The sequence below is a fragment of the Lissotriton helveticus genome, chromosome 8 (genome assembly GCF_964261635.1).
Source record: "Lissotriton helveticus chromosome 8, aLisHel1.1, whole genome shotgun sequence".
Lineage (NCBI taxonomy): Eukaryota > Metazoa > Chordata > Amphibia > Caudata > Salamandridae > Lissotriton > Lissotriton helveticus.
The window spans coordinates 1,554,791,680-1,554,811,877 of record NC_136069.1 but is presented as its reverse complement, the minus strand read 5'-3'; positions in this window follow the sequence as shown (position 1 = coordinate 1,554,811,877).

Here is a 20,198-nt window from a genome sequence, read left to right as displayed (position 1 = left end):
TACAAACTTTTTCCTAACTCCTCAAGTCATACGAACTGCAGGTACCAGAATGCAAAGGGGCGATCCGGCGGAGAGGTTAGGAGTGTGCTCCCATCTTTGAATATTTTTAAGGGCTCCCGTGAGCCCCTGTAGCTGACGAGCTATTGGAGATGCACCTTCGCGCCCGAGAGGCAACGAAGCCTGTGACTGTTGTTTGGCAGCCTGCTCAGCCACCCCAGAACTGATCTCTACTGATGAGGGATATTATCCCGAAACACGAGCCGTGTCTAGAGATACTGGAAATACCAAGTACTTACTTTCACCAACCTTGGTGAAACACTTACAATCTTTTTCCTAACTCTTCAAGTCATACGAACTGCATGTACCAGAATGCAAAGGGGCGATCCGGCAGAGATGTTAGCAGTGTGCTCCCATCTTTGAATACTTTTAAGGGCTTCTGTGAGCCAGCGTAGCTGAGGAGCTATTGGAGATGCACTTTCGCGCCCGAGAGGCAACGAAGCCTGTGACTGTTGTTTGGCAGCTTTCTCAGCCACCCCAGAACTGATCTCTACTGATGAGGGATATTATCCCGAAACACGAGCTGTGTCTAGAGATACTGGTAATACCAAGTACTTACTTGCACCAACCTTGGTGAAACACTTACAAACTTTTTCCTAACTGTTCAAGTCATACGAACTGAATGTACCAGGATGCAAAGGGGCGATCCGGCGGAGAGGTTAGGAGTGTGCTCCCATCTTTGAATACTTTTAAGGGCTCCCGTGAGCCCCCATAGCTGACGAGCTATTGGAGATACACCTTGGCCCCCAAGAGGCAACGAACCTGTGACTGTTGTTTGGCAGCCTTCTCAGCCATTCCAGAACTGATCTCTACTGATGAGGGATATTATCCCGAAACACGAGCCGTGTCTAGAGATACTGGAAATACCAGGTACTTGCTTGCATCAACCTTGCTGAAACACTTACAAACTTTTTCCTAACTCTTTAAGTCATACAAACTGCATGTACCAGAATGCAAAGGGGCGATCCCGCTGAGAGGTTAGGAGTGTGCTCCCATCTTTGAATACTTTTAAGGGCTCCCGTGAGCCCCCGTAGCTGACGAGCTATTGGAGATGTACCTTCGCGCCCGAGAGGCAACGAAGTCTGTGACTGTTGTTTGGCAGCCTTCTCAGCCACCCCAGAACTGATCTCTACTGATGAGGGATATTATCCCGAAACACGAGCCGTGTCTAGAGATACTGAAAATACCAAGTACTTACTTGCACCAACCTTGGTGGAACACTTACAAACTTTTTCCTAACTTTTCAAGTCATACGAACTGCATGTACCAGAATGCAAAGGGGCGATCTGGCGGAGAGGTTAGGAGTGTGCTCCCATCTTTGAATACTTTTAAGGGCTCCCGTGAGCCCCCGTAGCTAACGAGCTATTGGAGATGCACCTTGGCCCCCGAGAGGCAACGAACCTGTGACTTTTGTTTGGCAGCCTTCTCAGCCATTCCAGAACTGAACTCTACTGATGAGTGACGTTATCCCGAAACACGAGCCGTGTCTAGAGATACTGGAAATACCAAGTACTTGCTTGCATCAACCTTGCTGAAACACTTACAAACTTTTTCCTAACTCTTTAAGTCATACGAACTGCATGTACCAGAATGCAAAGGGGCGATCCGGCGCGGAGGTTAGGAGTGTGCTCCCATCTTTGAATACTTTTAAGGGCTTCTGTGAGCCCCCGTAGCTGACGAGCTATTAGAGATGCACCTTCGCGTCCGAGAGGCAACGAAGCCTGTGACTGTAGTTTGGCAGCCTTCTCAGCCACCCCAGAACTGATCTCTACTGATGAGGAATATTATTCCGAAACACGAGCCGTGTATAGAGATACTGGAAATACCAAGTACTTACTTGCACCAACCTTGGTGGAACACTTACAAACTTTTTCCTAACTTTTCAAGTCATACGAACTGCATGTACCAGAATGCAGAGGGGCGATCCGGCGGAGAGGTTAGGAGTGTGCTCCCATCTTTGAATACTTTTAAGGGCTCCTGTGAGCCCACATAGCTGATGAGCTATTGGAGATGCACCTTCGCGCCGGAGAGGCAATGAAGCCTGTGACTGTTGTTTGGCAGCCTTCTCAGCCACCCCAGAACTGATCTCTACTGATGAGGGATATTATCCCGAAACACGAGCCGTGTCTAGAGATACTGGAAATACCAAGTACTTACTTGCACCAACCTTGGTGAAACACTTACAAACTTTTTCCTAACTCTTCAAGTCATACGAACTGCATGTACCAGAATGCAAAGGGGCGATCCAGCGAAGAAGTTAGGAGTGTGCTCCCATCTTTGAATACTTTTAAGGGCTCCCGTGAGCCCCCGTAGCTGACAAGCTATTGGAGCTGCACCTTCGCGCCCGACAGGCCACGAAGCCTGTGACTGTTGTTTGGCAGCCTTCTCAGCCACCCCAGAACTGATCTCTACTGATGAGGGATATTATCCCGAAACACGAGCCGTGTCTAGAGATACTGGAAATACCAAGTACTTACTTGCACCAACCTTGGTGAAATGCTTACAAACTTTTTCCTAACTCCTCAAGTCATACGAACTGCAGGTACCAGAATGCAAAGGGGCGATCCGGCGGAGAGGTTAGGAGTGTGCTCCCATCTTTGAATATTTTTAAGGGCTCCCGTGAGCCCCTGTAGCTGACGAGCTATTGGAGATGCACCTTCGCGCCCGAGAGGCAACGAAGCCTGTGACTGTTGTTTGGCAGCCTGCTCAGCCACCCCAGAACTGATCTCTACTGATGAGGGATATTATCCCGAAACACGAGCCGTGTCTAGAGATACTGGAAATACCAAGTACTTACTTTCACCAACCTTGGTGAAACACTTACAATCTTTTTCCTAACTCTTCAAGTCATACGAACTGCATGTACCAGAATGCAAAGGGGCGATCCGGCAGAGATGTTAGCAGTGTGCTCCCATCTTTGAATACTTTTAAGGGCTTCTGTGAGCCAGCGTAGCTGAGGAGCTATTGGAGATGCACTTTCGCGCCCGAGAGGCAACGAAGCCTGTGACTGTTGTTTGGCAGCTTTCTCAGCCACCCCAGAACTGATCTCTACTGATGAGGGATATTATCCCGAAACACGAGCTGTGTCTAGAGATACTGGTAATACCAAGTACTTACTTGCACCAACCTTGGTGAAACACTTACAAACTTTTTCCTAACTGTTCAAGTCATACGAACTGAATGTACCAGGATGCAAAGGGGCGATCCGGCGGAGAGGTTAGGAGTGTGCTCCCATCTTTGAATACTTTTAAGGGCTCCCGTGAGCCCCCATAGCTGACGAGCTATTGGAGATACACCTTGGCCCCCAAGAGGCAACGAACCTGTGACTGTTGTTTGGCAGCCTTCTCAGCCATTCCAGAACTGATCTCTACTGATGAGGGATATTATCCCGAAACACGAGCCGTGTCTAGAGATACTGGAAATACCAGGTACTTGCTTGCATCAACCTTGCTGAAACACTTACAAACTTTTTCCTAACTCTTTAAGTCATACAAACTGCATGTACCAGAATGCAAAGGGGCGATCCCGCTGAGAGGTTAGGAGTGTGCTCCCATCTTTGAATACTTTTAAGGGCTCCCGTGAGCCCCCGTAGCTGACGAGCTATTGGAGATGTACCTTCGCGCCCGAGAGGCAACGAAGTCTGTGACTGTTGTTTGGCAGCCTTCTCAGCCACCCCAGAACTGATCTCTACTGATGAGGGATATTATCCCGAAACACGAGCCGTGTCTAGAGATACTGAAAATACCAAGTACTTACTTGCACCAACCTTGGTGGAACACTTACAAACTTTTTCCTAACTTTTCAAGTCATACGAACTGCATGTACCAGAATGCAAAGGGGCGATCTGGCGGAGAGGTTAGGAGTGTGCTCCCATCTTTGAATACTTTTAAGGGCTCCCGTGAGCCCCCGTAGCTAACGAGCTATTGGAGATGCACCTTGGCCCCCGAGAGGCAACGAACCTGTGACTTTTGTTTGGCAGCCTTCTCAGCCATTCCAGAACTGAACTCTACTGATGAGTGACGTTATCCCGAAACACGAGCCGTGTCTAGAGATACTGGAAATACCAAGTACTTGCTTGCATCAACCTTGCTGAAACACTTACAAACTTTTTCCTAACTCTTTAAGTCATACGAACTGCATGTACCAGAATGCAAAGGGGCGATCCGGCGCGGAGGTTAGGAGTGTGCTCCCATCTTTGAATACTTTTAAGGGCTTCTGTGAGCCCCCGTAGCTGACGAGCTATTAGAGATGCACCTTCGCGTCCGAGAGGCAACGAAGCCTGTGACTGTAGTTTGGCAGCCTTCTCAGCCACCCCAGAACTGATCTCTACTGATGAGGAATATTATTCCGAAACACGAGCCGTGTATAGAGATACTGGAAATACCAAGTACTTACTTGCACCAACCTTGGTGGAACACTTACAAACTTTTTCCTAACTTTTCAAGTCATACGAACTGCATGTACCAGAATGCAGAGGGGCGATCCGGCGGAGAGGTTAGGAGTGTGCTCCCATCTTTGAATACTTTTAAGGGCTCCCGTGAGCCCCCGTAGCTGACGAGCTAATGGAGATGCACCTTCGCGCCCGAGAGGCAACGAAGCCTGTGACTGTTGTTTGGCAGCCTTCTCAGCCATTCCAGAACTGATCTCTACTGATGAGGGACATTATCCCGAAACACGAGCCGTGTCCAGAGATACTGGAAATACCAAGTACTTGCTTGCATCAACCTTGCTGAAACACTTACAAACTTTTTCCTAACTCTTTAAGTCATACGAACTGCATGTACCAGAATGCAAAGGGGCGATCCGGCAGAGAGGTTAGGAGTGTGCTCCCATCTTTGAATACTTTTAAGGGCTCCCGTGAGCCCCCGTAGCTGACGAGCTAATGGAGATGCACCTTCGCGCCCGAGAGGCAACGAAGCCTGTGACTGTTGTTTGGCAGCCTTCTTCAGCCACCCCAGAACTGATCTCTACTGATGAGGGATATTATCCCGAAACACGAGCCGTGTCTAGAGATACTGGAAATACCAAGTACTTACTTGCACCAACCTTGGTGAAACACTTACAAACTTTTTCATAACTCGTCAAGTCATACGAACTGCATGTACCAGAATGCAAAGGGGCGTACCGGCGCGGAGGTTGGGAGTGTGCTCCCATCTTTGAATAATTTTAAGGGCTTCTGTGAGCCCGCGTAGCTGACGAGCTATTGGATATGCACCTTCGCGCCTGAGAGGCAACGAAGCCTGTGACTGTTGTTTGGCAGCCTTCTCAGCCACCCCAGTACTGATCTCTACTGATGAGGGATATTATTCCGAAACACGAGCCGTGTGTAGAGATACTGGAAATACCAAGTACTTACTTGCACCAACCTTGGTGAAACACTTATAAACTTTTTCCTAATTCTTCAAGTCATACGATATGCATGTACCAGAATGAAAAGGGGTGATCCGGCAGAGATTTTAGGAGTGAGCTCCCATCTTTGAATACTTTTAAGGGCTCCTGTGAGCCCACATAGCTGATGAGCTATTGGAGATGCACCTTCGCGCCGGAGAGGCAATGAAGCCTGTGACTGTTGTTTGGCAGCCTTCTCAGCCACCCCAGAACTGATCTCTACTGATGACGGATATTATCCCGAAACACGAGCCGTGTCTAGAGATACTGGAAATACCAAGTACTTACTTGCACCAACCTTGGTGAAACACTTACAAACTTTTTCCTAACTCTTCAAGTCATACGAACTGCATGTACCAGAATGCAAAGGGGCGATCCAGCGAAGAAGATAGGAGTGTGCTCCCATCTTTGAATACTTTTAAGGGCTCCCGTGAGCCCCCGTAGCTGACAAGCTATTGGAGCTGCACCTTCGCGCCCGACAGGCCACGAAGCCTGTGACTGTTGTTTGGCAGCCTTCTCAGCCACCCCAGAACTGATCTCTACTGATGAGGGATATTATCCCGAAACACGAGCCGCGTCTAGAGATACTGGAAATACCAAGTACTTACTTGCACCAACCTTGGTGAAATGCTTACAAACTTTTTCCTAACTCCTCAAGTCATACGAACTGCAGGTACCAGAATGCAAAGGGGCGATCCGGCGGAGAGGTTAGGAGTGTGCTCCCATCTTTGAATATTTTTAAGGGCTCCCGTGAGCCCCTGTAGCTGACGAGCTATTGGAGATGCACCTTCGCGCCCGAGAGGCAACGAAGCCTGTGACTGTTGTTTGGCAGCCTTCTCAGCCACCCCAGAACTGATCTCTACTGATGAGGGATATTATCCCGAAACACGAGCCGTGTCTAGAGATACTGGAAATACCAAGTACTTACTTTCACCAACCTTGGTGAAACACTTACAATCTTTTTCCTAACTCTTCAAGTCATACGAACTGCATGTACCAGAATGCAAAGGGGCGATCCGGCAGAGATGTTAGGAGTGTGCTCCCATCTTTGAATACTTTTAAGGGCTTCTGTGAGCCAGCGTAGCTGAGGAGCTATTGGAGATGCACTTTCGCGCCCGAGAGGCAACGAAGCCTGTGACTGTTGTTTGGCAGCTTTCTCAGCCACCCCAGAACTGATCTCTACTGATGAGGGATATTATCCCGAAACACGAGCTGTGTCTAGAGATACTGGAAATACCAAGTACTTACTTGCACCAACCTTGGTGAAACACTTACAAACTTTTTCCTAACTGTTCAAGTCATACGTACTGAATGTACCAGAATGCAAAGGGGCGATCCGGCGGAGAGGTTAGGAGTGTGCTCCCATCTTTGAATACTTTTAAGGGCTCCCGTGAGCCCCCGTAGCTGACGAGCTATTGGAGATGCACCTTGGCCCCCGAGAGGCAACGAACCTGTGACTGTTGTTTGGCAGCCTTCTCAGCCATTCCAGAACTGATCTCTACTGATGAGGGATATTATCCCGAAACACGAGCCGTGTCTAGAGATACTGGAAATACCAGGTACTTGCTTGCATCAACCTTGCTGAAACACTTACAAACTTTTTCCTAACTCTTTAAGTCATACAAACTGCATGTACCAGAATGCAAAGGGGCGATCCGGGTGAGAGGTTAGGAGTGTGCTCCCATCTTTGAATACTTTTAAGGGCTCCTGTGAGCCCCCGTAGCTGACGAGCTATTGGAGATGTACCTTCGCGCCCGAGAGGCAACGAAGCCTGTGACTGTTGTTTGGCAGCCTTCTCAGCCACCCCAGAACTGATCTCTACTGATGAGGGATATTATCCCGAAACACGAGCCGTGTCTAGAGATACTGGAAATACCAAGTACTTACTTGCACCAACCTTGGTGAAACACTTACAAACTTTTTCATAACTCGTCAAGTCATACGAACTGCATGTACCAGAATGCAAAGGGGCGATCCGGCGCGGAGGTTAGGAGTGTGCTCCCATCTTTGAATACTTTTAGGGGCTTCTGTGAGCCCGCGTAGCTGACGAGCTATTGGAGATGCACCTTCGCGCCTGAGAGGCAACGAAGCCTGTGACTGTTGTTTGGCAGCCTTCTCAGCCACCCCAGTGCTGATCTCTACTGATGAAGGATATTATTCCGAAACACGAGCCTTGTATAGAGATACTGGAAATACCAAGTACTTACTTGCACCAACCTTGGTGGAACACTTACAAACTTTTTCCTAACTTTTCAAGTCATACGAACTGCATGTACCAGAATGCAAAGGGGCGATCCGGCGGAGAGGTTAGGAGTGTGCTCCCATCTTTGAATACTTTTAAGGGCTCCCGTGAGCCCCCGTAGCTAACGAGCTATTGGAGATGCACCTTGGCCCCCGAGAGGCAACGAACCTGTGACTTTTGTTTGGCAGCCTTCTCAGCCATTCCAGAACTGAACTCTACTGATGAGGGACATTATCCCGAAACACGAGCCGTGTCTAGAGATACTGGAAATACCAAGTACTTGCTTGCATCAACCTTGCTGAAACACTTACAAACTTTTTCCTAACTCTTTAAGTCATACGAACTGCATGTACCAGAATGCAAAGGGGCGATCCGGCAGAGAGGTTAGGAGTGTGCTCCCATCTTTGAATACTTTTAAGGGCTCCCGTGAGCCCCCGTAGCTGACGAGCTATTGGAGATGCACCTTCGCGCCCGAGAGGCAACGAAGCCTGTGACTGTTGTTTGGCAGCCTGCTCAGCCACCCCAGAACTGATCTCTACTGATGAGGGATATTATCCCGAAACACGAGCCGTGTCTAGAGATACTGGAAATACCAAGTACTTACTTTCACCAACCTTGGTGAAACACTTACAATCTTTTTCCTAACTCTTCAAGTCATACGAACTGCATGTACCAGAATGCAAAGGGGCGATCCGGCAGAGATGTTAGGAGTGTGCTCCCATCTTTGAATACTTTTAAGGGCTTCTGTGAGCCAGCGTAGCTGAGGAGCTATTGGAGATGCACTTTCGCGCCCGAGAGGCAACGAAGCCTGTGACTGTTGTTTGGCAGCTTTCTCAGCCACCCCAGAACTGATCTCTACTGATGAGGGATATTATCCCGAAACACGAGCTGTGTCTAGAGATACTGGAAATACCAAGTACTTACTTGCACCAACCTTGGTGAAACACTTACAAACTTTTTCCTAACTGTTCAAGTCATACGAACTGAATGTACCAGGATGCAAAGGGGCGATCCGGCGGAGAGGTTAGGAGTGTGCTCCCATCTTTGAATACTTTTAAGGGCTCCCGTGAGCCCCCGTAGCTGACGAGCTATTGGAGATGCACCTTGGCCCCCAAGAGGCAACGAACCTGTGACTGTTGTTTGGCAGCCTTCTCAGCCATTCCAGAACTGATCTCTACTGATGAGGGATATTATCCCGAAACACGAGCCGTGTCTAGAGATACTGGAAATACCAGGTACTTGCTTGCATCAACCTTGCTGAAACACTTACAAACTTTTTCCTAACTCTTTAAGTCATACAAACTGCATGTACCAGAATGCAAAGGGGCGATCCGGCTGAGAGGTTAGGAGTGTGCTCCCATCTTTGAATACTTTTAAGGGCTCCCGTGAGCCCCCGTAGCTGACGAGCTATTGGAGATGTACCTTCGCGCCCGAGAGGCAACGAAGTCTGTGACTGTTGTTTGGCAGCCTTCTCAGCCACCCCAGAACTGATCTCCACTGATGAGGGATATTATCCCGAAACACGAGCCGTGTCTAGAGATACTGAAAATACCAAGTACTTACTTGCACCAACCTTGGTGGAACACTTACAAACTTTTTCCTAACTTTTCAAGTCATACGAACTGCATGTACCAGAATGCAAAGGGGCGATCCGGCGGAGAGGTTAGGAGTGTGCTCCCATCTTTGAATACTTTTAAGGGCTCCCGTGAGCCCCCGTAGCTAACGAGCTATTGGAGATGCACCTTGGCCCCCGAGAGGCAACGAACCTGTGACTTTTGTTTGGCAGCCTTCTCAGCCATTCCAGAACTGAACTCTACTGATGAGTGACATTATCCCGAAACACGAGCCGTGTCTAGAGATACTGGAAATACCAAGTACTTGCTTGCATCAACCTTTCTGAAACACTTACAAACTTTTTCCTAACTCTTTAAGTCATACGAACTGCATGTACCAGAATGCAAAGGGGCGATCCGGCGCGGAGGTTAGGAGTGTGCTCCCATCTTTGAATACTTTTAAGGGCTTCTGTGAGCCCCCGTAGCTGACGAGCTATTAGAGATGCACCTTCGCGTCCGAGAGGCAACGAAGCCTGTGACTGTAGTTTGGCAGCCTTCTCAGCCACCCCAGAACTGATCTCTACTGATGAGGAATATTATTCCGAAACACGAGCCGTGTATAGAGATACTGGAAATACCAAGTACTTACTTGCACCAACCTTGGTGGAACACTTACAAACTTTTTCCTAACTTTTCAAGTCATACGAACTGCATGTACCAGAATGCAGAGGGGCGATCCGGCGGAGAGGTTAGGAGTGTGCTCCCATCTTTGAATACTTTTAAGGGCTCCCGTGAGCCCCCGTAGCTAACGAGCTATTTGAGATGCACCTTGGCCCCCGAGAGGCAACGAACCTGTGACTGTTGTTTGGCAGCCTTCTCAGCCATTACAGAACTGATCTCTACTGATGAGGGATATTATCCCGAAACACGAGCCGTGTCCAGAGATACTGGAAAAATACCAAGTACTTGCTTGCATCAACCTTGCTGAAACACTTACAAACTTTTTCCTAACTCTTTAAGTCATACGAACTGCATGTACCAGAATGCAAAGGGGCGATCCGGCAGAGAGGTTAGGAGTGTGCTCCCATCTTTGAATACTTTTAAGGGCTCCCGTGAGCCCCCGTAGCTGACGAGCTAATGGAGATGCACCTTCGCGCCCGAGAGGCAACGAAGCCTGTGACTGTTGTTTGGCAGCCTTCTTCAGCCACCCCAGAACTGATCTCTACTGATGAGGGATATTATCCCGAAACACGAGCCGTGTCTAGAGATACTGGAAATACCAAGTACTTACTTGCACCAACCTTGGTGAAACACTTACAAACTTTTTCATAACTCGTCAAGTCATACGAACTGCATGTACCAGAATGCAAAGGGGCGATCCGGCGCGGAGGTTGGGAGTGTGCTCCCATCTTTGAATAATTTTAAGGGCTTCTGTGAGCCCGCGTAGCTGACGAGCTATTGGATATGCACCTTCGCGCCTGAGAGGCAACGAAGCCTGTGACTGTTGTTTGGCAGCCTTCTCAGCCACCCCAGTACTGATCTCTACTGATGAGGGATATTATTCCGAAACACGAGCCGTGTGTAGAGATACTGGAAATACCAAGTACTTACTTGCACCAACCTTGGTGAAACACTTATAAACTTTTTCCTAATTCTTCAAGTCATACGATATGCATGTACCAGAATGAAAAGGGGTGATCCGGCAGAGATTTTAGGAGTGAGCTCCCATCTTTGAATACTTTTAAGGGCTCCTGTGAGCCCACATAGCTGATGAGCTATTGGAGATGCACCTTCGCGCCGGAGAGGCAATGAAGCCTGTGACTGTTGTTTGGCAGCCTTCTCAGCCACCCCAGAACTGATCTCTACTGATGAGGGATATTATCCCGAAACACGAGCCGTGTCTAGAGATACTGGAAATACCAAGTACTTACTTGCACCAACCTTGGTGAAACACTTACAAACTTTTTCCTAACTCTTCAAGTCATACGAACTGCATGTACCAGAATGCAAAGGGGCGATCCAGCGAAGAAGTTAGGAGTGTGCTCCCATCTTTGAATACTTTTAAGGGCTCCCGTGAGCCCCCGTAGCTGACAAGCTATTGGAGCTGCACCTTCGCGCCCGACAGGCCACGAAGCCTGTGACTGTTGTTTGGCAGCCTTCTCAGCCACCCCAGAACTGATCTCTACTGATGAGGGATATTATCCCGAAACACGAGCCGTGTCTAGAGATACTGGAAATACCAAGTACTTACTTGCACCAACCTTGGTGAAATGCTTACAAACTTTTTCCTAACTCCTCAAGTCATACGAACTGCAGGTACCAGAATGCAAAGGGGCGATCCGGCGGAGAGGTTAGGAGTGTGCTCCCATCTTTGAATATTTTTAAGGGCTCCCGTGAGCCCCTGTAGCTGACGAGCTATTGGAGATGCACCTTCGCGCCCGAGAGGCAACGAAGCCTGTGACTGTTGTTTGGCAGCCTTCTCAGCCACCCCAGAACTGATCTCTACTGATGAGGGATATTATCCCGAAACACGAGCCGTGTCTAGAGATACTGGAAATACCAAGTACTTACTTTCACCAACCTTGGTGAAACACTTACAATCTTTTTCCTAACTCTTCAAGTCATACGAACTGAATGTACCAGGATGCAAAGGGGCGATCCGGCGGAGAGGTTAGGAGTGTGCTCCCATCTTTGAATACTTTTAAGGGCTCCCGTGAGCCCCCGTAGCTGACGAACTATTGGAGATGCACCTTGGCCCCCAAGAGGCAACGAACCTGTGACTGTTGTTTGGCAGCTTTCTCAGCCACCCCAGAACTGATCTCTACTGATGAGGGATATTATCCCGAAACACGAGCCGTGTCTAGAGATACTGGAAATACCAGGTACTTGCTTGCATTAACCTTGCTGAAACACTTACAAACTTTTTCCTAACTCTTTAAGTCATACAAACTGCATGTACCAGAATGCAAAGGGGCGATCCGGCTGAGAGGTTAGGAGTGTGCTCCCATCTTTGAATACTTTTAAGGGCTCCCGTGAGCCCCCGTAGCTGACGAGCTATTGGAGATGTACCTTCGCGCCCGAGAGGCAACGAAGTCTGTGACTGTTGTTTGGCAGCCTTCTCAGCCACCCCAGAACTGATCTCCACTGATGAGGGATATTATCCCGAAACACAAGCCGTGTCTAGAGATACTGAAAATACCAAGTACTTACTTGCACCAACCTTGGTGGAACACTTACAAACTTTTTCCTAACTTTTCAAGTCATACGAACTGCATGTACCAGAATGCAAAGGGGCGATCCGGCGGAGAGGTTAGGAGTGTGCTCCCATCTTTGAATACTTTTAAGGGCTCCCGTGAGCCCCCGTAGCTGACGAGCTATTGGAGATGTACCTTCGCGCCCGAGAGGCAACGAAGCCTGTGACTGTTGTTTGGCAGCCTTCTCAGCCACCCCAGAACTGATCTCTACTGATGAGGGATATTATCCCGAAACACGAGCCGTGTCTAGAGATACTGGAAATACCAAGTACTTACTTGCACCAACCTTGGTGAAACACTTACAAACTTTTTCATAACACGTCAAGTCATACGAACTGCATGTACCAGAATGCAAAGGGGCGATCCGGCGCGGAGGTTAGGAGTGTGCTCCCATCTTTGAATACTTTTAGGGGCTTCTGTGAGCCCGCGTAGCTGACGAGCTATTGGAGATGCACCTTCACGCCTGAGAGGCAACGAAGCCTGTGACTGTTGTTTGGCAGCCTTCTCAGCCACCCCAGTGCTGATCTCTACTGATGAAGGATATTATTCCGAAACACGAGCCTTGTATAGAGATACTGGAAATACCAAGTACTTACTTGCACCAACCTTGGTGGAACACTTACAAACTTTTTCCTAACTTTTCAAGTCATACGAACTGCATGTACCAGAATGCAAAGGGGCGATCCGGCGGAGAGGTTAGGAGTCTGCTCCCATCTTTGAATACTTTTAAGGGCTCCCGTGAGCCCCCGTAGCTAACGAGCTATTGGAGATGCACCTTGGCCCCCGAGAGGCAACGAACCTGTGACTTTTGTTTGGCAGCCTTCTCAGCCATTCCAGAACTGAACTCTACTGATGAGGGACATTATCCCGAAACACGAGCCGTGTCTAGAGATACTGGAAATACCAAGTACTTGCTTGCATCAACCTTGCTGAAACACTTACAAACTTTTTCCTAACTCTTTAAGTCATACGAACTGCATGTACCAGAATGCAAAGGGGCGATCCGGCAGAGAGGTTAGGAGTGTGCTCCCATCTTTGAATACTTTTAAGGGCTCCCGTGAGCCCCCGTAGCTGACGAGCTATTGGAGATGCACCTTCGCGCCCGAGAGGCAACGAAGCCTGTGACTGTTGTTTGGCAGCCTTCTCAGCCATCCCAGAACTGATCTCTACTGATGAGGGATATTATCCCGAAACACGAGCCGTGTCTAGAGATACTGGAAATACCAAGTACTTACTTGCACCAACCTTGGTGAAACACTTACAAACTTTTTCATAACACGTCAAGTCATACGAACTGCATGTACCAGAATGCAAAGGGGCGATCCGGCGCGGAGGTTAGGAGTGTGCTCCCATCTTTGAATACTTTTAAGGGCTTCTGTGAGCCCGCGTAGCTGACGAGCTATTGGAGATGCACCTTCGCGCCTGAGAGGCAACGAAGCCTGTGACTGTTGTTTGGCAGCCTTGTCAGCCACCCCAGTACTGATCTCTACTGATGAGGGATATTATTCCGAAACACGAGCCGTGTGTAGAGATACTGGAAATACCAAGTACTTACTTGCACCAACCTTGGTGAAACACTTATAAACTTTTTCCTAACTCTTCAAGTCATACGAGATGCATGTACCAGAATGAAAAGGGGTGATCCGGCAGAGATTTTAGGAGTGAGCTCCCATCTTTGAATACTTTTAAGGGCTCCTGTGAGCCCCCATAGCTGACGAGCTATTGGAGATGCACCTTCGCGCCGGAGAGGCAATGAAGCCTGTGACTGTTGTTTGGCAGCCTTCTCAGCCACCCCAGAACTGATCTCTACTGATGAGGGATATTATCCCGAAACACGAGCCGTGTCTAGAGATACTGGAAATACCAAGTACTTACTTGCACCAACCTTGGTGAAACACTTACAAACTTTTTCCTAACTCTACAAGTCATACGAACTGCATGTACCAGAATGCAAAGGGGCAATCCAGCGGAGAGGTTAGGAGTGTGCTCCCATCTTTGAATACTTTTAAGGGCTCCCGTGAGCCCCCGTAGCTGACAAGCTATTGGAGCTGCACCTTCGCGCCCGAGAGGCCACGAAGCCTGTGACTGTTGTTTGGCAGCCTTCGCAGCCACCCCAGAACTGATCCCTACTGATGAGGGATATTATCCCGAAACACGAGCCGTGTCTAGAAAAACTGGAAATACCAAGTACTTACTTGCACCAACCTTGGTGAAATGCTTACAAACTTTTCCTAACTCCTCAAGTCATACGAACTGCAGGTACCAGAATGCAAAGGGGCGATCCGGCGGAGAGGTTAGGAGTGTGCTCCCATCTTTGAATACTTTTAAGGGCTCCCGTGAGCCCCTGTAGCTGACGAGCTATTGGAGATGCACCTTCGCGCCCGAGAGGCAATGAAGCCTGTGACTGTTGTTTGGCAGCCTTCTCAGCCACCCCAGAACTGATCTCTACTGATGAGGGATATTATCCCGAAACACGAGCCGTGTCTAGAGATACTGGAAATACCAAGTACTTACTTGCACCATCCTTGGTGAAACACTTACAATCTTTTTCCTAACTCTTCAAGTCATACGAACTGCATGTACCAGAATGCAAAGGGGAGATCCGGCGGAGAGGTTAGGAGTGTGCTCCCATCTTTGAATACTTTTAAGGGCTTCTGTGAGCCCGCGTAGCTGAGGAGCTATTGGAGATGCACCTTCGTGCCCGAGAGGCAACGAAGCCTGTGACTGTTGTGTGGCAGCTTTCTCAGCCACCCCAGAACTGATCTCTACTGATGAGGGATATTATCCCGAAACATGAGCTGTGTCTAGAGATACTGGAAATACCAAGTACTTACTTGCACCAACCTTGGTGAAACACTTACAAACTTTTTCCTAACTGTTCAAGTCATACGAACTGCATGTACCAGAATGCAAAGGGGCGATCCGACGGAGAGGTTAGGAGTGTGCTCCCATCTTTGAATACTTTTAAGGGCTCCCAGGAGCCCCTGTAGCTGACGAGCTCTCGGAGATGCACCTTCGCGCCTGAGAGGCAACGAAGCCTGTGACTGTTGTTTGGCAGCCTTCTCAGCCACACCAGAACTGATCTCTACTGATGAGGGATATTATTCAGAAACACGAGCCGTGTACAGAGATACTGGAAATACCAAGTACTTACTTGCACCAACCTTGGTGAAACACTTACAAACTTTTTCCTAACTCTTCAAGTCATACGAACTGCATGTACCAGAATGCAAAGGGGCGATCCAGCGGAGAGGTTAGGAGTGTGCTCCCATCTTTGAATACTTTTAAGGGCTCCCGTGAGCCCCTGTAGCTGACGAGCTATTGGAGATGCACCTTCGCGCCTGAGAGGCAACGAAGCCTGTGACTGTTGTTTGGCAGCCTTCTCAGCCACCCCAGAACTGATGTCTACTGATGAGGGATATTATTCCGAAACACGAGCCGTGTATAGAGATACTGGAAATACCAAGTACTTACTTGCACCAACCTTGGTGAAACACTTACAAACTTTTTCCTAACTCTTCAAGTCATACGAACTGCATGTACCAGAATGCAAAGGGGCGATCCGGCGGAGAGGTTAGAAGTGTGCTCCCATCTTTGAATACTTTTAAGGGCTCCCGTGAGCCCCCGTAGCTGACAAGCTATTGGAGATGCACCTTCATGCCTGAGAGGCACGAAGCCTGTGACTGTTGTTTGACAGCCTTCTCAGCCTCCCAAGAACTGATCTCTACTGATGAGGTATATTATCCCGAAACACGAGCCGTGTCTAGAGATACTGGAAATACCAAGTACTTACTTGCACCAACCTTGGTGGAACACTTACAAACTTTTTCCTAACTTTTCAAGTCATACGAACTGCAGGTACCAGAATGCAAAGGGGCGATCCGGCGGAGAGGTTAGGAGTGTGCTCCCATCTTTGAATATTTTTAAGGGCTCCCGTGAGCCCCTGTAGCTGACGAGCTGTTGGAGATGCACCTTCGCGCCCGAGAGGCAACGAAGCCTGTGACTGTTGTTTGGCAGCCTGCTCAGCCACCCCAGAACTGATCTCTACTGATGAGGGATATTATCCCGAAACACGAGCCGTGTCTAGAGATACTGGAAATACCAAGTACTTACTTTCACCAACCTTGGTGAAACACTTACAATCTTTTTCCTAACTCTTCAAGTCATACGAACTGCATGTACCAGAATGCAAAGGGGCGATCCGGCAGAGATGTTAGGAGTGTGCTCCCATCTTTGAATACTTTTAAGGGCTTCTGTGAGCCAGCGTAGCTGAGGAGCTATTGGAGATGCACTTTCGCGCCCGAGAGGCAACGAAGCCTGTGACTGTTGTTTGGCAGCTTTCTCAGCCACCCCAGAACTGATCTCTACTGATGAGGGATATTATCCCGAAACACGAGCTGTGTCTAGAGATACTGGAAATACCAAGTACTTACTTGCACCAACCTTGGTGAAACACTTACAAACTTTTTCCTAACTGTTCAAGTCATACGAACTGAATGTACCAGGATGCAAAGGGGCGATCCGGCGGAGAGGTTAGGAGTGTGCTCCCCTCTTTGAATACTTTTAAGGGCTCCCGTGAGCCCCCGTAGCTGACGAGCTATTGGAGATGCACCTTGGCCCCCAAGAGGCAACGAACCTGTGACTGTTGTTTGGCAGCCTTCTCAGCCATTCCAGAACTGATCTCTACTGATGAGGGATATTATCCCGAAACACGAGCCGTGTCTAGAGATACTGGAAATACCAGGTACTTGCTTGCATCAACCTTGCTGAAACACTTACAAACTTTTTCCTAACTCTTTAAGTCATACAAACTCCATGTACCAGAATGCAAAGGGGCGATCCGGCTGAGAGGTTAGGAGTGTGCTCCCATCTTTGAATACTTTTAAGGGCTCCCGTGAGCCCCCGTAGCTGACGAGCTATTGGAGATGTACCTTCGCGCCCGAGAGGCAACGAAGTCTGTGACTGTTGTTTGGCAGCCTTCTCAGCCACCCCAGAACTGATCTCTACTGATGAGGGATATTATCCCGAAACACGAGCCGTGTCTAGAGATACTGAAAATACCAAGTACTTACTTGCACCAACCTTGGTGGAACACTTACAAACTTTTTCCTAACTTTTCAAGTCATACGAACTGCATGTACCAGAATGCAAAGGGGCGATCCGGCGGAGAGGTTAGGAGTGTGCTCCCATCTTTGAATACTTTTAAGGGCTCCCGTGAGCCCCCGTAGCTAACGAGCTATTGGAGATGCACCTTGGCCCCCGAGAGGCAACGAACCTGTGACTTTTGTTTGGCAGCCTTCTCAGCCATTCCAGAACTGAACTCTACTGATGAGTGACGTTATCCCGAAACACGAGCCGTGTCTAGAGATACTGGAAATACCAAGTACTTGCTTGCATCAACCTTGCTGAAACACTTACAAACTTTTTCCTAACTCTTTAAGTCATACGAACTGCATGTACCAGAATGCAAAGGGGCGATCCGGCGCGGAGGTTAGGAGTGTGCTCCCATCTTTGAATACTTTTAAGGGCTTCTGTGAGCCCCCGTAGCTGACGAGCTATTAGAGATGCACCTTCGCGTCCGAGAGGCAACGAAGCCTGTGACTGTAGTTTGGCAGCCTTCTCAGCCACCCCAGAACTGATCTCTACTGATGAGGAATATTATTCCGAAACACGAGCCGTGTATAGAGATACTGGAAATACCAAGTACTTACTTGCACCAACCTTGGTGGAACACTTACAAACTTTTTCCTAACTTTTCAAGTCATACGAACTGCATGTACCAGAATGCAGAGGGGCGATCCGGCGGAGAGGTTAGGAGTGTGCTCCCATCTTTGAATACTTTTAAGGGCTCCCGTGAGCCCCCGTAGCTAACGAGCTATTTGAGATGCACCTTGGCCCCCGAGAGGCAACAAACCTGTGACTGTTGTTTGGCAGCCTTCTCAGCCATTCCAGAACTGATCTCTACTGATGAGGGATATTATCCCGAAACAAGAGCCGTGTCCAGAGATACTGGAAATACCAAGTACTTGCTTGCATCAACCTTGCTGAAACACTTACAAACTTTTTCCTAACTCTTTAAGTCATACGAACTGCATGTACCAGAATGCAAAGGGGCGATCCGGCAGAGAGGTTAGGAGTGTGCTCCCATCTTTGAATACTTTTAAGGGCTCCCGTGAGCCCCCGTAGCTGACGAGCTAATGGAGATGCACCTTCGCGCCCGAGAGGCAACGAAGCCTGTGACTGTTGTTTGGCAGCCTTCTTCAGCCACCCCAGAACTGATCTCTACTGATGAGGGATATTATCCCGAAACACGAGCCGTGTCTAGAGATACTGGAAATACCAAGTACTTACTTGCACCATCCTTGGTGAAACACTTACAAACTTTTTCATAACTCGTCAAGTCATACGAACTGCATGTACCAGAATGCAAAGGGGCGATCCGGCGCGGAGGTTGGGAGTGTGCTCCCATCTTTGAATAATTTTAAGGGCTTCTGTGAGCCCGCGTAGCTGACGAGCTATTGGATATGCACCTTCGCGCCTGAGAGGCAACGAAGCCTGTGACTGTTGTTTGGCAGCCTTCTCAGCCACCCCAGTACTGATCTCTACTGATGAGGGATATTATTCCGAAACACGAGCCGTGTGTAGAGATACTGGAAATACCAAGTACTTACTTGCACCAACCTTGGTGAAACACTTATAAACTTTTTCCTAATTCTTCAAGTCATACGATATGCATGTACCAGAATGAAAAGGGGTGATCCGGCAGAGATTTTAGGAGTGAGCTCCCATCTTTGAATACTTTTAAGGGCTCCTGTGAGCCCACATAGCTTATGAGCTATTGGAGATGCACCTTCGCGCCGGAGAGGCAATGAAGCCTGTGACTGTTGTTTGGCAGCCTTCTCAGCCACCCCAGAACTGATCTCTACTGATGAGGGATATTATCCCGAAACACGAGCCGTGTCTAGAGATACTGGAAATACCAAGTACTTACTTGCACCAACCTTGGTGAAACACTTACAAACTTTTTCCTAACTCTTCAAGTCATACGAACTGCATGTACCAGAATGCAAAGGGGCGATCCAGCGAAGAAGTTAGGAGTGTGCTCCCATCTTTGAATACTTTTAAGGGCTCCCGTGAGCCCCCGTAGCTGACAAGCTATTGGAGCTGCACCTTCGCGCCCGACAGGCCACGAAGCCTGTGACTGTTGTTTGGCAGCCTTCTCAGCCACCCCAGAACTGATCTCTACTGATGAGGGATATTATCCCGAAACACGAGCCGTGTCTAGAGATACTGGAAATACCAAGTATTTACTTGCACCAACCTTGGTGAAATGCTTACAAACTTTTTCCTAACTCCTCAAGTCATACGAACTGCAGGTACCAGAATGCAAAGGGGCGATCCGGCGGAGAGGTTAGGAGTGTGCTCCCATCTTTGAATATTTTTAAGGGCTCCCGTGAGCCCCTGTAGCTGACGAGCTATTGGAGATGCACCTTCGCGCCCGAGAGGCAACGAAGCCTGTGACTGTTGTTTGGCAGCCTTCTCAGCCACCCCAGAACTGATCTCTACTGATGAGGGATATTATCCCGAAACACGAGCCGTGTCTAGAGATACTGGAAATACCAAGTACTTACTTTCACCAACCTTGGTGAAACACTTACAGTCTTTTTCCTAACTCTTCAAGTCATACGAACTGCATGTACCAGA